This window comes from Urocitellus parryii, chromosome 2 (genome assembly GCF_045843805.1).
Source record: "Urocitellus parryii isolate mUroPar1 chromosome 2, mUroPar1.hap1, whole genome shotgun sequence".
NCBI lineage: Eukaryota > Metazoa > Chordata > Mammalia > Rodentia > Sciuridae > Urocitellus > Urocitellus parryii.
The window spans coordinates 45,444,755-45,459,944 of NC_135532.1; the positions used below are offsets into that span (position 1 = coordinate 45,444,755).

Consider the following 15,190-nt stretch of genomic DNA (forward strand, 5'->3'; position numbering starts at 1 on the left):
AGGAAAAGTGCTTCCTGAAGACCCCACCTCCTAATGACATCACTTTTTTTCCTGCAGTTTTTAGGCTAAAAATGATTTCAAATAAAATAAACAGTGCACCACATACTATTTTCCTTTAAAAGGACACAATACAGTTCAGAGAGAAAACTTCAGAAGTGAGACCAGGATGACAGAGGCTCTAAAAAAATTAATACACAGAAGTCTCATTATATTCTGTTTTTTCAAGAAAATAAAATTGAAATAGACAATCCTGGGAAAACATAATTTATTTTTCCCTAACACAAAACTCCAGTACCACTGCTTTCAAAAGAAGCATTTCCATTACACAACCATGCTTGTAATTGAAATGATAACCCTCCAATCATTTACTGGGCCTGGAGTTTATTTAGGTTTTCAAGTTTTGAGTTCTTTCTAAAATGAAAAGGGTAAAATTTCTAATGGAATTGTAAGACTGTTGAGACTGACAAAATTTTCTTCTCTTTCCAGTTGTAAAAAAGTAGGTCAAAAAGCAATCCCTTCCACACACACACAAAAAAAAAAAAAAAAAAAGAGAGAGAGAGAGAAAGTTTTTTTGAAGTTTTTTTGAACAATATGAAAGCTTCATTTACTGGGAGAAACTCCCCTCAGTAGTCAAAACCTGCAAAGTGCCAGTGACAAAGGACATACATCCCTCATCTGCGAAGATGAAGTGGTGGCGATGGCAGAGTTCCTCAAAATTTAAAGTACAGGTGCCATAGTCCACTCTGGCTGCTGTAACAGAATGCCACAGACCTGTGAGAACCAGATGTGTGACATTCTAGAGGCAGAGCTCTCAGAGCAGGGTGATAACAGATTTGGTGTCTGGTGAGGTCAGATTTGGTGTCTAGTGAGGGTCTCATGAGGTTCAGGACAGCTGCCTTCCTGCTGAGTCCTCACATAGCAGAAGGTGAGGGAGCAATTATCTAGGGTCTCTTTTATAAGGGCAGTTTCCCATTTATAACCTAATGACATCCCAAGGACCCCACCTCCTAATAACATCATTTGGGGATTAGGATGTCAACATAGGCCTTTGGGGGAGACCCAGCATTCAGTCTCCAGCAACAAGTATATGTAGTGGGGGCGGGGTAAGCATGTTGTGCATGGAACACAGGATGGGGAAAGCAAGGGGGGTGTTATCATGGCAGCTGTGCAAGTGAAGTAATACTTCATGGAAACTTTGTTTCACACACATGAGTAAACTGTGTAGGAATATGTACATTGACTATTGATTTCTCATTTGCACCATGGTTTGTAGTAAAATGAGTCACTAAGCTATAGTATTTAAGGTCCCCTGCCTCCTTCCAATAGTAAAAACTGTTATTTTACTTGTGTTATATACCTTCAGAACAAACCACTGAGTTTTCTTTGCTTCTGTTTCTAAAAATGAAGCAGAAAAGAAAACCTTACTTCCAACTTCTCAGAAATTCTTGATGTTGATTCTCTGTTAAAAGTTCTAAAATCTTTGAGCTATGCTAGATCACAGAGCTGTTTAAGACTATGAAGTTCATTCTTTTGTAGATGACCTTAATCAACCTATGAGGTGTTTTTATTTAAAAGTGCTTTCCTATCTAAATTGTCATCCGACAGAAAAATAGACACACAAAACATCAGAAGTCCCTCCTTGTTGTATGAGCTTGGGAATCCCTCACTCTCTCTGAGCCTCCATTTCGTTGACTGTAACATCAGTATTATCCCCTGAACCAGACTGCTGCAAGGGGGAGGTTCATGCAAAGTGCCTGACAAATGTTAAGCATTCAATAAATAAGCATTTTTGAATCAATAAAATGAGAGCCTCGGCCGCAACAGTGTCTTTTGTCTCCCCACACAGAAGCCAGCATCTTGTTTTCCACTGTTGTGAAGAGCATATTTCATCACTTTTCCTCCCCTGAGGGCCTACACAGGGCCCAACACACAGTTGATGTTTAATAAAAGTTGACAGAATTGAATGCAGAAAGGGTGCTGTTTTGTTTTCTTGATAAGAGAATACGCTCATTGCCAAAATAACTATAAAAACCAATTATAATGCCCACATTAGCTTGTTAATTTTTTGGACTGGAAACATAACCACAATCGGAACCACCCACTTTCCAAATGATCCAACTAATAAGGGGACAGAAGTCAAGCTTCATCAAGCAAGCTTCTCCTTACCTGGCAGGAATTTAACACATCTCAGCTCAGGCAGAAGCCAGTAATTGAAAGCACCTGCCGGTCAAGACCAGAGGCGCGCTTAGGCTGAGGAGGGAGTCAGATTTTTGCTTATCTTCAAAAGAAATAAATGAGTTTATAAGAGAGAGGAGTTGGTTCATTCTGAAGCAAGCCTACAATCAACCATCTTGAACAGAAGCCAGTAGTTATTTTCCTCAAAAAACTTTCTTCCTTCTGCATATAAACACCACCCTACGCCCCTAACCCTTCTCCAAGTGTCCTGTCCTCTGAATCCTTATCCTCCTTAGGGGGCAGGTGCACCTCTGAGCAGACCTCACAGGCAGCCCCATGCTCTGGCAACCACAGGGCTGAGTCCAGGGGCCGAGGGAGCACAGAGTTCAACACCATCTCTTTTCTATCTCAAAATGAATTCCAGATATCATTAAAATCAAAGTATCTGTGTCACCACATGAAACAGGCCATGTGTGTTTCAGTGAGCTGACACTCACCTCTAAAGGACCTGAGGTGTAGGAAGCTGCTGCATTTTCCCATCCTTCCATCTTTAAAATAATAATGAAAAATGCAATTTTTGTGCAACTAGCCTTTCCAGCTTAACCTGGGGTGGCATTTGTTGTCTATTCTGCTATTCAACTGCCTCACAAAAAATCTTCTTGTCAAGTTCCTTTCTCTTTCCTCTCTCACACACATAAATAAAAGGCCCCAAGGGTGGAGCAAATGTGATGGAATCAGATCCCCTGAGCAGCCTCAGATGGAGGCCTGGTCTGTGGGCCCTGGTCACTGTGAGGTCACCTGGATGCTAAGCTTTCTGGACACCTGCTTCTGCTTTTCTTCCCAAGGGCTAGAACCATGATTCATAAAGCAAAGTTGAAGATAGAGAGATGACAAAAACTTTTAGGGAGCTGTTGATTTTTTAAATTAATGCCCATGCTGTGTAAAAATATGTCTGCTCTGCAGCTCGAGAAGATGGCTGTTCATGTCACAGGAGGGTGTCACCTCTATGCAAGGATTTGATATGTGTCTAATCGTTAGTGTCCAAAATCATCTCTCCACTTTCACTAACTAAAACCAGTCACCTTATCTGAGTTTCAGGGACTCCAATGGGTATTAGGTGGGGGGCACAGTGTGTGGAGGGTGACATTTTCCCCATAATGGAAAAGGGCAATGAAACTGCTTGTTTATGTGTGAATCATAAACTAATGGGTCAGAATTCAAACAGGTGTGGGAAGTTTATATGCTCAGTGTTAAAGGAGACCCTATGTTGTGTTGGAAAATACTGAAGTGCTGGGAATACAGTGGCAGGATCCTTGCCTTCGGGCTGGGGTTGCAGCTCAATGGTACAGCACTTGCCCTGCCTGTGTGAGGCACTGAGTTCAGTCCTCAGCCCCACATAAAAATAAGTAAGTAAAGATATTGTGTCCATCTACAACTGAAAAAATATTTTTTAAAAAGATCCTTGCCTTCATAAAACAGGTATTCTAGTAGGAAAAGACCAAAATAGAGAAGCAAAAAAATTAGGAGAATAACTTCAAATAATGGTCAGTGCCATGAAGAACTTAAAATGTGGTCACTGGCTATGGAGTGGAGACACTTTTAGGTAGGTGTAGAGAAGGTCCCTCAGAGGAGTTGGCATTCCAGCTGAAAGCTAAAGGGTGAGAAGGAGCTGCCAAGCCTCAGTTCTGGTCAAGAGATTCCCAGGCAGAAGATGCAATGTCCTGTGGTGTCAGTGGAAGATACGCTCCACCTGCATCTCTGAAGCATGGTGAACAATGGGCACAGGCATGAGAAAGGCCACTGGTGGCAGCAGGGTCATATCACGCAGGGGCTTGTGGGTGGCATGAAGTTCCTGTCACTCTCCTTGCAGAGGTAAACAAGTGGAAGGAATCTGAATCAAACTAAATACCCTTTGCCACCTCTCCGCGTGTCCTCAGTTTACCACATTCTAAGGACTCATTCCTTTTGGGCCTACACAGATGTCGACAGCACAGATATAACTTCCCTGCAACCTCAGTTTCTGCTTTTTCATTATCTGCAATTCAATCTAGACTGAACTGCAATGACAATTTGTGTCTAAAAATAAAATAGTAAGATCTGTCACCTACTACCACACTTCTCACTTATCCGTCTCATTCTTCCTAGTAGCTTAAACAGAAACACACAACACCAGAAAACAGCCAAAACAGTACAGACTAATCTGAACTATCCTTCTCACTGCATCCTGAGGACTGAGTTGCCAAGTCCCCTTGTCAGATTGGTTCCCTGGAAATGAGTGCCTTCCACAAAGTGCCTCAACAGAGATGTCAACAGTTCCTTGTGGGCCAATTGAGGATCACTGTTTCAACAGCGCCTGCAAGCTCATTGTTGGCGAAACTGGCTCAGCCAGCCACACATCATGGAAGAGTCGGCCTGGCCCATCTTCTTGCCTCTGAACTAGATCAGAGTATCTTCTGAGAGCCCCAGCCCAGGTCCACAGACCAACTGGGCAACAAGGCTCTTTAGCGAGGTTCAAACTTTGCTTCCAGGAGGAAAGATTTTCCCAACACAATCAACCATTTTTTGTCAAATTCATGTTCTTAAGTCTGTACCTATTCTGGTTTCCTGAAATGCAGATAAATCAGGGACACAGCATGGAAAGGAAATGGTTTCAAACAGCCAGGGAGCCTTTTGGAAGAACACATTAACCTCCTATGGGCTTCCAGGTAAATGAGAGGATAAGTAAATGAGAGGAAGCAAATTTTTTTAAAAATTCATCAATGATGTGTGAAGATAAAAGGTATCTTTGATTGGCAGGGGTAACTGATTAAAGACATCAAAGAGAAATATCTGAAAGTGAACTTCCTAAATAATCACCAGATAAGACCAATATAGGTGCAATTTTGGTTAGTTTTATTCATATTGGTTTAAAGGGAATGCTTTTGGTTTGGAAAAACTGGTCAGCAACAAAATCCAGAAATTTAACAATTTGAAATGACAAGTTCGAGTTAATGACACTGGTCAGATATTATCAAGCATGGTCGCACTGAAATATGTCCTGTCCACATATCCTCAGATGGCTCACAGAACCTGTACTAGGGCTGAATAAGAGATTATCTCCTAGGAGGCAACTCCAGAAAGTGGGTCTCTGGTACTAAGGAGATATCCTGTGAACCCCAGAAGAAAGACAGCTATCAGTGCTGTCAGATGAGGCTGGTGCAACCCTAACCTGGTGGTAGGCTTGACTTCCCCACAGCTGGAGGAATCCATGTCCAGAAACCTAGCAAGAGAGTAGCTGGAGACTATATAAAAACACAATAAACCTTTTGCAGAAAAACAATGACTTTCTATGTTTTGTGTAACTGATACACAAAATTCTGTTCTGAAATGGAACACTGGTTTTAGAACTGAACTTCAATTTTTGATATTTGGAAGATGTTAGAGAAAAAGAAAATTTCTCTTTCAAAATATATTTATGTGGAAACTCCCAGTCTTTTTAAGTCAAAATAACCAAAATTTTTTAAAAGCAAAACAATTCCTAAACCCTCCCTGCAAAAACAAAACAAAACAAAAAAAAAACCAACTTTGTCAATGCTATTCCAGTTGCCAGTGGCAGGAAGCCAGCTCCAAGCACCTAAAGTGAAAGGGGGGAATAGAGACAGACTTAAATGCAAAGCCCCTTTGGTTCAGGTATGGGTGGACCTAGGATATTACATCATGAGAACCTTTCTCCACCTCTTAACTCTGTTGCCCTCTGCATTGGCTCAACTTTAAGCAGGGTATGTTTAACTGAAAACAAAATAACTCTAGAAGCTCCAGATTTACAATGAATCATGTAACTAAAAATCTCACTGTTAAAACAAAACAAAACAAAACAAAAGTTCCTCCTAGAGCTCAACAAATGTTTTTGGATTAGGTTTCAGAAGCCTGGCTTGGATCACAGGACCTCCCTGGGGACCCGCTCCTGCAGCTGCATCCCTTGGATTCCACAAGGACAATAGGGTGTGATTTGGCTTCCACAGGAAAACTTGATGTGCTTTCACCAGGGAAGTAAGCTGCCCTCTAAGACCAAATGTTATGGTAACATCCATCTGCTGCCTCCACTTACCTATTTCCTCCTCTTTTCCTCAAAAGCCTTTCAAGGCAAATCAAGGTACTATCTTCTGCAGACACACTCTCCAAATTCCACTGAGTTGTTTACTTAGAAATGGTTAATTAAAAAACCAAAGAGCTGGCCCAGATTCTCTCTTTTTGGTGATTGTCCCACAACATATTCATGCTTCCCTCAGTTGAAAATTTACCACACTTTTTGTAACTTTGTTTTTCCTCTTTGCTTTTCTTTTTCTGTCCTTGACACCTAGGACAATATTTGCCACAAAAGATGTAAATTTACGAAACTGGGCTGTTGTTGATGGAGGCAGTTCTTTCTTGGGGTATACTGACAGGCCTACTATAATATCAGTTATACTGAATTTATTCTGAAATAATTCTGAAACACTCTCCAGCAAAACTTCAGTCTTTGATGTTGTTATCTTGTAGATGAAAACTTGAAAATTCAGCAACTGAGAAATGCATTTTTACCTAGTCTTGAAGGCCTGAACTCAGACAAGAACAGTAAAATATTAACTGCTAAAGGAACTTAAAATAATTCATTAGGAAGTGCTAACTCCTCTATTCAACACCAAGCCTAGTAAAATAATCATGATTCATCCCCAACTTCAGTTATACCCTAAGTTCATCTTCTGACTTCACAAAAATATAGGTTTTGTATTCCATTATGATCAAAGATACTTCATGTAAAAACAGCCTATGGAACACCAATGCATGACTATTCAGATGATGTTATTTTTAACATTGCTGAAATTTACCACTACTTAAAATACACTAACTACATAAATGGAGTCTAGAGAATACTCCTTTGCATTCTGCAAATTATATATGTACCCTGAGCCCAATGTTCACAGGTCTCCTCCTCAGCCTTGGATGGAAATGAGCATTATTCCATAATAACCCACTTTCAGCATCTCAGGTTTTAGAACCATCATTGTCAACTTGAACCCTATTGATCAAGACGTTTAAAGGTGTACTGAATGAATATCACATCCAGGGCCTACAGTTTCAGGAGAGACTTATACCAATGTGTGAGTGTCAAGGCAAAGGTCAATTACTGTGAACTGTTCAATGCATGGAGTTAGGTGTGCCACACAGAAGTGGAGTCACCCAAATGTAACTTCTCATTCCACTTGACATTTACCTCCCATGCTTGGCTGTGAGAATCTGGTTTCACACTGGAGAGATGATGGACTATGCTAGACTTCTCAATGGGTGGCACAAGAAGGCAGAGAACCACGCGTGCTGCTCTTTAGGGGAAATTTCGGGGAGTTTTAAGAGTAGTCCCTCTACACAGTTATCTTCTACTGACTCCAGATAAGGTGGATTGAATCCCTGCCTGAGATAAGATGTGACTGCACATCTCAAGGCTGTTCAGTGCCTCAGTTAACACCATACAAACTCTGAGAGGGTTAGTGCCTCAGTTAATACCATACAAACTATGAGAGGGTTAAATTATTACTGGTCTTGTTAATATATAAGAAACAAGAGCCTCAGAGAGTTTAAATAAGTTTCTGACAATTATATTTCAAAAAGTCCTACTACAATTCTTTTCCTCACAAGGATTCTGATAGTTATTTTTAGGATATTTGTACATAGCAAAGGAGATGCATTTTGTATTATCTTGAAGGGAGCATTAATCATCTTCCACCAATGAACCTTTTAAGGTCTTACAATAGTAATTTAAATCATCAGTTTGTGCTCGGCAAGGGTTTTATATCACAAAATATGCCTCTTAATTGTTTAAGAGTTTAGATAATAAACAATCCGTATTTGTAAAGTTAACCCTGTGAAATTGTGTTTCATCCTAGTAACATCCTCAAATACCTTTATCACTTAAGATATGGTTTCTTTTTCTATAAGAAACTTCAGAAAACACTTCAAAAGATCCTAAATATAATTGTTTGGATTTTTAAAATGAAATTGAAAATTGCAGATTTAAGAAATGCTTTCTCAAGTCCTCCTCCAAGCATAACACACCTAACAGAACAGAGCTGACATTTGTCCATGGAGATCCTTCAAAATAGAGCAATTAAATCAAGTTTGGGGGATTATTTATCTTCTAAAAATACATGGCATATTTCTGCTCTAGGAAGCTATTGACCTTTTAAAGCTACAAAGCATTTTTATACAACAAAATCATTTTTATCTTAAAAGGTACACTACCATTTAGTCAAATTTGATAGTTATGGGTTTAATAGGCTGCAACCATGGATGATTATATTTGATAATATGATGACTGCAAAGCAAAAAAAAAATGGCATCTTAACACCAAGTTAAATTGCACCCAATATTATAATGGCATAATTGCCCTAGAAGCTGTTCCAGCTTTCCAGCGATTCCCTACATGTCCTCTTCTCTGGCCATGATCAGGGCAGGTAAGGATGGGCTGACAGAGCCACACCTGTGCACTAACTCAGACAGATGAAGTGGTTTCAACTTGAACTTTATGCAGTAAGCTTGTTGTACTTAAATTATTTTCACACACATTTAATTTTTCCCCCACTTGCTTCTTCAGTTTAGGAATCATTCGTTTTAGAAGGAGCTGGGGTTTGTCCTTAGCCTCTCTGAATTTCAGTGTCCTGCTGGCCTGCCCCAGTCTCCATCTGAAGCTCTCCATCTGAAGCCTGAGTTGTCTGCAACCTCAGCAGGAAAAGGCAAGGACCTTTAGCCTTGTCCCTCTGAGAGATTTCTGATCTCTTACCAACCCTTTCTAAGCATTCTGAATTAGGGTCACAAATGATTAAAAAGAAAATGGGTAAGTATTTATTGACAGGCTCAACCTCACTATGGGAGATGTCCTCTGATATCTCCAGAGGGGCATGCCAGAGAGACCACAAGCCAATTGATTTCTGAAACTCCTAGAGGCCACAGAAAAGAGCTAACCTCTGCTCCTGGAGGTAAACAATACATCATAATATATTTATTAACCTGGAGGCTTTTAACTAAAAAATGTAGCCCTCACTGTATTCCCTGAACCTCTCCCCTTTCCATTTCATACCATCACTTATTCTGCTTTTCTTCTTTCTCAATTACCCAGAACCTCAGGGTGAGAAAAAAACCTTGCAGGCTAAATTACTCAACTCCTCCAGCTTTGTCTTCTCCATGCAGCTTCATACCTGGCTTGCTTCCATTCATCTTGGTAATTATTATTATTTTCCCCATTTGTTGTGAAATTGTTGCTGCCTACCAGGCAGGCACAGAGAACATGATCACTTGTTTCTAAATGGTAGAACCAAGATGAGCTTGACATCCAAAAGTTCCCATGTCATAAGGTGAGCTCTAGGACATACCCACCCAGAAGGATTTACATACCCTCACAGTCCTTCACTATCTTACTACATCCAGGGAAGACCAGCCACTCAAGTAGTGAACTAGTAAACAAACAAATTATTGTTTTGCCATGTAAACAGCATACCTGAGGATCATCTTTCTCCTTTAATGTTGAAATTAAGGGAGAATTGAGAATTATAGGAGGAGCATCATTGGTTAGAGACACTTTATTATAAATTAGAATGATGCTTTGTTATAATTTAGTGACCAACTGGTAATTTAGCCAGTTGTAGTAAGAAAAGGGGAGGGGACAGTTTTTAATAATACCAAGGAAGAAAAGGCAATTTTGGAGGCTGAGATATTTTGTAGGTGGAAATAGGACCAAAAAAAAGGGGTTGAGGGGTCCTGAAATAAATTGGGAAATTTAGGATGTCAGGGGCAATCTAGTTATCTAAATTCTAGATACCTAAAATCTAGATACCTAGATACCTACTGGCACCTAAACATGGGTGTGAGGGGCACCAGGAGGTAGGGAAGACAGAAAAATGACTGATAGCAACAAAATTGAATACAGATAATTGTACTAGGATTAGAATTGTGTATCTAGATTAATAACATCTATGTGCTGAATTGTGGAACTTACAATGAGTGGTCTATAGAACAGTCATGACAAAATTAACATTTCAACATGATTTTGTTTTGCACATATCCCCCCGCCCCCAATAAAACCAAACCAAACAAATGTTACACATAAGACAGACAGCACTTGAGCCTGGGCAGCCCTTGATGACAAGGCCAGAAAGTTCACACCTCATTCACGTGCAGGTACTCACCGCTTCTTTAAAGCTGGCTCATTTAAATACGCCTGCCTTCTCCCTTTTTGATGTCATGGGTGGGCTTCAATTTTGCTTTACCGTCTGGTTTTGCAAATTGTTAGTTCCTGTGGATGATGACAAGTAGAGGGATTAAAGGAAGTACAGGATAACGAACAAACAAAAGTAGGCATAAATCAGATGTCCAGGGCTGTTCACTTGGGGCAGACAGACTGAGGTACTGCTGGTCTGTGGCTGGCTTTGTTTCCCATTCTAGGTCTAGAATACTCTGAGAAAGCATAAAGGATCTTTCCGAATGCATGACTACTACTTGGCGGAAATAGCAATCATTACACATGAGTCCTAGCTAATGAGATATCCCTTCTTATTTCCAAAGAAATCCCACCACCTCCTTTGGAGATTCTAAGAGATCTTTCACCCTGTCTAAAATGTACATGGGGTGCAGAAAGCAAGTTACATGAGGATCTAGCTATACATCGGATCACTGGCAAAAACATACTAACTTAATAGCAGACTAGGCTGCAATCCTATTTCTGCCCACGTTTATCTTGAAAGAAATCCTTCACTGGCCCTTATGCAACTGTAAATGAGTTTTAAAAAGTATTTCATCTCTACAGTGCTGTACAATTTACAAAGTAATTGGATATTCATTATCCCCTTTGATTTTTATAATATGTTGTATCTCTAGTTTCAAAAGGAGGATACTGGTACCCAAAGGGCTTGTGTGGCCAGCATGAGGACGTGTAGTGACTGCTTACAAAGCCGGAACCCAAACTAAGTTTTCTGACTCCTAGCCCACAACTGTCATATCAGCAGTGTTTTTCTAATTTTCAAAGTCAAGCTAACTATACAATGGACAAGAATGAATGCATTTCAAAAGTGTAATATAGTTTTATATACAACAAAATGATCTTGCATTCTACCCCAGAACTCAAGTGTTTTAAATGATGCCAAAGACATTTGTTTGCATCATAAGATAGTAAACTCCCAAAAAAAAAAAAAAATCCTGAAGTCAAATCAGACCTCACAAATATTCCAAAACTTTCGTAATTAAAAAAAAAAAATGAGGAGCAAGGGGAGAAGCTACAGAGCAAGCATGCTGTTATCAGAGCAGCACCTTGGCTGTGTCCTGCCACTCACACCACAACCCACTGCCACCACAGCCAGCTGCTACCACAGCATCCAGCCTCCACCATTGGCATTCCTGGCCCTTGCTTTTTTGCCTCATACCAAATTTTGCTAATTTCATAGTATTATACCATATTTCTTGGTATTATGTAAAGTACCCTACTTAGGCATGTTGACTTCACTAATTAGTCTATAAATACTTGACTTTTACCCACTGCTTTGGTAAGTGAGATAATTATCGAGGAAAGGCCAAAGCATTTATGGTCAATCAGATGAGGAGAAAGGGAATATGGTCTTTTAGCTGAGTAAAATGTAAAACATTATGTGGCAAGGCAGAAGCTATTAGCAGGATCAATATCTCTCCTAGTACCTTCATAGATCATTACATCAAAGGCTGGACACAGGATGGAGAAAACCTCAGTCTACCTCCATACAAGCTTCCAAACTGGTAAATAAAATTCCATGTAAGTGACAAAGACCTAATTGGTTGTACAAAGGATATGACAAGCTATAAAACCAATCTCCCGGTTCTGAGTATATAAAGAATTTTGAATCATTAGTGAGGAAGAAAAGTAGGAAGACAAAGAACACTGCTACTCTCTGGGCTGCACATTTATAATTTGCAACTAGTAAATATGTATGAATCTGTTCCACTGCAGTGAGGGATGACATACTGCTTTCTAGAGATAGCACAGGGCAGAGAAATCAAAGTAGAGGACGGATCAGTGGTTGCAATCTCCCTCCCCCCTCCTCCCACGTTTAACAGTTCTCAATCTTCCAAATCTTCCCCTACTTAAATTACTCAGTTGGGTACAGTTTCCTAAAATGAAAAGGACTTTGATAGCAGTGAATGTTCAATGTATAGCAAAAAGCATCCTGTGGTGAGTTCTCACTGTATCATGAGACATAAATAATAGTATTTTTTCCCCTAAACCCTTAATCATTCCCATTCTCTTTGATGCTCCTAGAAAAACAAGTGAGCAATTAAAACAAGTTTCTAGGCTTACTGGTCCAGTTTTCTCTTTTAACTCAAGAACAATTTTTCTTTTCTATTATGGAACAAAAAGACAAAAGGAACATTTTACAGAGATTAATACCATATAAGGTTAGGCTTTCCCTTAAGGCTGCAGTATTTTCCTACTTGTTGAGATGATGGTGAATACAGACGCTATTTTAATTCTACTACAACTTTTGTTTGGTATTTGTAAAGTTTAATCGAAAATATTCTTTTTCTGATGAGTTCAAAACACTTTACTAGAAATCTGTCAAACTTCATGGTAAGTTAGAATGATGAGCTTGCATCAGAAAATTTGTTTAGAAAGGTCATAGCTGGCAAATTCAGCAACAAAAGAAAGCAAAGCTCTCCCAACATCTTGAAACATTCATTCATGATTAATTATTTTGTTCAGTAAAACATTTTCAGGAATTTAAATACAAGGCTTAGGTATGATGATAATTATATTAAAGAAAGCTCCGCAAAGGTTCTATCCTCCAAGAACTTGACAATCTAAGCATGTATGTTAGTAACACAACACTTAAAACATTCGACAATATTAGAAGATGTAAATTATAATTCAAAGTAAAAGTCAACTGTCACAATTACCACATATGGTCATGTGCCAAAGAATGAATACACTAAGATGAAAGGAAATTTCTACTGGCAGAGGTTATTGGGAAGAGACACAAAGGAATAGCTAGCTAGATGTGATTCAAGTAGGTGGAGAAAAGAACACTTATTCTCATGGATGGAGAAAGTTTGAACAAGCAGGTGCAAGTACACAATGCCATGCAAAGAGACGGCCCTGTGGACATGTTGCAGACCAGGGGCGGGTCCTCCCCAAGAGCCAGGAAAACTGTGTGAGCCTCAAGTCAGGAGAGTTTTTCCTTAAGATGGGAGAAACATGGAGAATCAGGAGAATGTACATTCCATTCCCTCATCCAGAAGGACTGGGGGAATTGAAATGGCAAAGGAAGGGATGTGACCAAGAAGTGATGGAGGTGTGAACCTGGGTAAAGAAGCCTGAGGCCATCAGGAAGCTTGCCTACCACAGCAACGAGGTTTCAGAAGATGAGGAGCAAGTCACATCTCCAAGAGGGGGCAGGGGGAGAACGGCTCTTTTTGTAGCAACTCCCTGACAGGTTCAGAAATGAGTGTGTGGGGGGCCTCCTATCTGGGAGGGGCAAGGATGGCAGAGATGAGAATCAGGTAGCTTTGATCTTCTACTTTTGAGTGAAATCAGAGTTCCAGCTGGTTCAGGAGCTGCACACAGTGCTAGGAACAGCACCTCACCGGCCTCTCCCATCCCTGGCAAGGGTAACATCCTAAGATACCTTAGAGTCAAACCTGCCAGATTTCAGCAACTTAAGGAGGTGAGCTGAAAGTAGAGATTCATTTTGAGACTGGAATCATGAAAAACAGGCATGGTGAGAAACAAGACATAGGGAGATGTGTCATTAGGAGGCCACAGGTTATACTAAGTATTAAACTGACATTCTTCTACCCTCACACCCTCTCCTGTCTTCTGAAGTTTAAGTGAATTTATGTACAGTGCCCCACCGTGGGAAGTCACAAGAAGAAAAAAAAAAAAGAGCTGGTGTTGATGGGAGAAGAGCCTGTCTGCAAGAGCCCTGCCATGAAGGATGTTGAGGGGAAGGCTGCCCCAAGGTCCCAAGGTGCCCTCTGGGAGCTGGAAAACCAACCCAGTGCAGAGCTGTCCAAAAGGCAGGGTCTGCAGAGTTGGGGACCTCTGGGGTGACCACAAAATGTCTATGCCAGGCAAAGAGTGTCCAGCTGACAAATGCCTTTTCCGCCCGGCAGAAGCACCTTTCTGCCGACAGTTTTTTAGCAGTGAGGCTATCAGCTATCGTGTTGATGACAGGGCTCCACTGGCTGAAAGAATTTTGCAGTTTCCAGTCTGAACAATTCCTCTGGGTGTCCTTGTTCAAGCTGCAGTTAATTTGAAAACAATTAGCCGGCCACTCACTTCTTTGAGGCACAGCAAGGTTGGACAGGCTGTCAGGCTGGACGAACACCCTGGCACAACACTCTGAAGGGGCCAGAGCGTTTCCAGGATGGATCTGGGTTTGTACTGGTGTCGGGAGAAGTCCAGCACTTCTAACCTGATGATAGTGAATCACTCAGCTATTTGCCTTAGTTGCTAGGGCATACTTTATTTTTCCTGTGACAGGGAGATCCTTTTACCTTTCATACCAGATAGACCGACTATTCATTATTTTTCTTTTTGTCATTTTCCACTCTTCCAGGTCAGGGGCAAAAATAGATCATATGGCAAAGTACAGATGGGAAATCAACAAAGATAGAGATTAAAGAGAAACATATTTTTATTAATAAAACTCTTAGGTTGGTGTTTCAAAGTAGCAGACGTCCATTTACCAGCTGACCAATATAGTCTTGAGACTGATATTCCTTTCTGATCAAAGAGCATTTCTTTTCTTCCACTTACATCCTCTCCCATACTTGGTCCCTTTAAGGAAGATAAAGACAATATGAGAAAACTCTTCTCTTTCTCACTCTTCTGAAAACTTATCCCTCTTCTCTGAGAACTATTTGGCTTCCATAACTAAGAATGCCATAAATAGGGCAAAAATATGTTACTAGAGACTCTCTCAGTTCACTGCAGTACTCCTTCAGCTAACTCTGGCAAATTCACACACATCTGGCCTGTTGGCAC

At 40.4% G+C, this 15,190-nt stretch overlaps 1 protein-coding gene across 1 annotated transcript in view; it reads right to left on the reverse strand.

Annotated features, from left to right (window-relative positions):
• The window catches only part of Enox1 (ecto-NOX disulfide-thiol exchanger 1), a 521,404-nt gene that overhangs the window by 320,051 nt on the left and 186,163 nt on the right, over positions 1–15,190 (reverse strand). The window contains exon 4 of the mRNA XM_077792681.1: positions 10,371–10,477. The gene's annotated coding sequence lies outside the window, so the exon portion shown is untranslated. The remainder of the gene's footprint in view (positions 1–10,370; positions 10,478–15,190) is intronic.